Consider the following 3,201-nt stretch of genomic DNA (forward strand, 5'->3'; position numbering starts at 1 on the left):
TTGTTTTGCTGCTTATGTTTTTTGTTTGACATTTGTCTTAGGTGTTTTCTAATTGTTTTACATTCATTATCAAACCATTTGTCAGTAACATTTTGATTTTTGCTTCTGATGTTGCATTGCTTTGGTTTTCTCAAATTTGCTTTCGATGCTGCTTTTTGGAATATGCAGTTGATGTTTTGGGTAGCTGAATTGACACCATCTTTATTGTTTTGGTACTGTGAGTTATTGAAAAACTGTATAGAGTTCATCATTTCATTTGAGTTCAATGTTTCAATGAATGCCTCTGCACTGTTTGGAGCCCATCTGAACGATTGGTTTATGTTGTAAAGTTTATTGGGCTGTTTTTTTGAATGAATATTGCCGGTTAATTTCTTCAGAAACACGTTGATCTGACTGTGATCTGACAATGGTGTCTGTGGTCTGACAGTGAATGCACTAATGGAGGAGGGGTCAATGTCAGTGATGGCATAATCGACTACACTTGTCCCAAGAGCTGAGCAGTAAGTAAACTGACCTAAAGAGTCCCCTCTGATTCTACCATTAAGCATGTACAGGCCTAAGGCTCGACAGAGATGTACTAACTCTTTTCCATTTTTGTTCAGTATTTGGTCAGGACTGTTTCTATTATTTATAATAGGGCTACTGTACAAGGAGGGGTGTCCAAATATGTGGTGGTTACCTCCCGCATCAGTGTAGTCAGGCTCAGAACCTGTTCTTGCATTGAAATCTCCACAAAGAAGCACTTTACCCTGCGCCTGAAATGTAATGATTTCTGTCTGGAGATTGTCAAAAAACTGATCATCATAATATGATGAATCTGAAGGAGGAGCATAAGCTGCACATATGTATACATCATTGTCACAATAGATTGTACCTTTGTTAAGTTTTAGCCAAATGTGAGTGGTACCTTTTTTCATTTCATTCAGTGCTAAGTCCTGCTTATGCCAAATGATGATTCCACCTGAGTCTCGGCCCCGTTTAACATTTTTATGTTTGATTGATGGTAGTAAACTTTCTCTATAGCCTGAGGGACACTGAGTATCTATGTCTCCACGACACCATGTTTCCAGTAGGATTATGATGTCCTGTCCCTTGATGTTTTTAATCAATTCTGGATTAGTTGTTTTATAACCAAAATGTGAAGAGTATAGGCCCTGGATATTCCAAGAGCTGATAGTTAATGATCTCATTTATAATAAGTGATATTCACTGGTTTGAGTAAAGTACATCGAAAAAAACAAAAAAAATAAAATATGTATATATATATATATATATATACACACATATATACACATATACATATATATACATACATACATACACATATACATACATATATACATACACATACATATATATATATACATATATATATACATACACATACACATACATACACATATATACATACACATACATATACACACATACATACATACATACATACACACACACACACACATACATACACACACACACACATACATACATACATATATATATACATATATATACACATACACATACATATATATATATATATATATACACACATACATGCACATACACATACATACATACATACACACACACGCGCACACACACACACACACACACACACCATTACATATAATAATTATTATAATACCGGTGTCAATACATTTAGGAATATTTGTAAACAAATGAATAAGAATGGAATAAGATTGCATTGTACTTATGTTATGTGCAATCTGCAACCCTGTGTGTTTGTGTGTGTGTGTGTGCGCGTGCGTGCCCGTGTGTAAATTAAAGCTAGCTCAGTAGTCTGCATATTAGTTGCAGTAGTTGGCGCACCTCTCCTATCTCTGATTGTTCTAGGGGTCTTCTGCCAGAGGTTACCTCAGCATATGTAGGCTGACGATCTAATTGATACATGGTGTGGACTGCATCATGTGGTCTACTTCCCTGAAGGGCAGTGTTCTGACCGACCCTGGAGTAGTGGTCAGAGCTGTGTTGTGATGGGCTGGGTCTAGTAGAGCTGTGTTGTGATGGGACAGGTCTAGTAGAGCTGTGTTGTGATGGGCCGGGTCTAGTAGAGCTGCGTTGTGATGGGCCGGGTCTAGTAGAGCTGTGTTGTGATGGGCCGGGTCTAGTAGAGCTGTGTTGTGATGGGCCGGGTCTAGTAGAGCTTTGTTGTGATGGGCCAGGTCTAGTAGAGCTGTGTTGTGATGGGCCAGGTCTAGTAGAGCTGTGTTGTGATGGGCCAGGTCTAGTAGAGCTTTGTTGTGATGGGCCAGGTCTAGTAGAGCTGTGTTGTGATGGGCCGGGTCTAGTAGAGCTGTGCTGTGTTGGGCCTGGTCTAGTAGAGCTGTGCTGTGTTGGGCCTGGTCTAGTAGAGCTGTGCTGTAATAAGCCATGTCTGGCTCTTTTCTCCTCGGGATGGTGGAGGTACTGTTGTTTCAGAAGGTGGGGCGTGGGACCTTTGTTGCTGGGGTGATGGGTGTGTGGGTCCCTGCCAAGTGTTGCATCTTTTAGGTCCTTGGCAAAGGTTCTGATACTGTCCTGATCAAGATGTATATTATCATATAAGTGTTGACATGTTAGAGTGGGGTGGTGAGCCGTTCTGACGTTGAGCAGTGAGGCACAGTCCACAGTGATCTGTTGATTTATTTTGTCGATCAACTTTTCTGGGAAGTCTTTTCTTGGTAGGAGGGTGGACACAACTATATTGGTTGTTGGGAACATAGCCTGTGCCCGTTCTGCCACTCTTCTCACTGCCCCAGATACATTTTCACCTTTGGCATGAAGGTCGTTTGTGCCAGTGTGGATGATGATGTTGTCAGGGGTGTCAATCCTGGTCTGACTGAGTAGCTGCATTGCACTCTCAGTTGTAGGACACCAGAACTTATACACCTGGTGTCTAGGGAATAATCTTTCCTGGACTAAGAACTTCCCATTTGAATCAATTAGAATTGCAGTTGTGGGTGATTGTCTGGGTGGAGCAGACTGGGAGGCTGGTATTCTGACCTGGGCTGGAGCAGACTGGGAGGCTGGTAGGTTAACCTGGGCTGGAGCAGACTGGGAGGCTGGTATTCTGACCTGGGCTGGAGCAGACTGGGAGGCTGGTAGGTTGACCTGGGCTGGAGCAGACTGGGAGGCTGGTAGGTTAACCTGGGCTGGAGCAGACTGGGAGGCTGGTATTCTGACCTGGGCTGGAGCAGA

Source organism: Oncorhynchus mykiss, chromosome 15 (genome assembly GCF_013265735.2).
Source record: "Oncorhynchus mykiss isolate Arlee chromosome 15, USDA_OmykA_1.1, whole genome shotgun sequence".
NCBI lineage: Eukaryota > Metazoa > Chordata > Actinopteri > Salmoniformes > Salmonidae > Oncorhynchus > Oncorhynchus mykiss.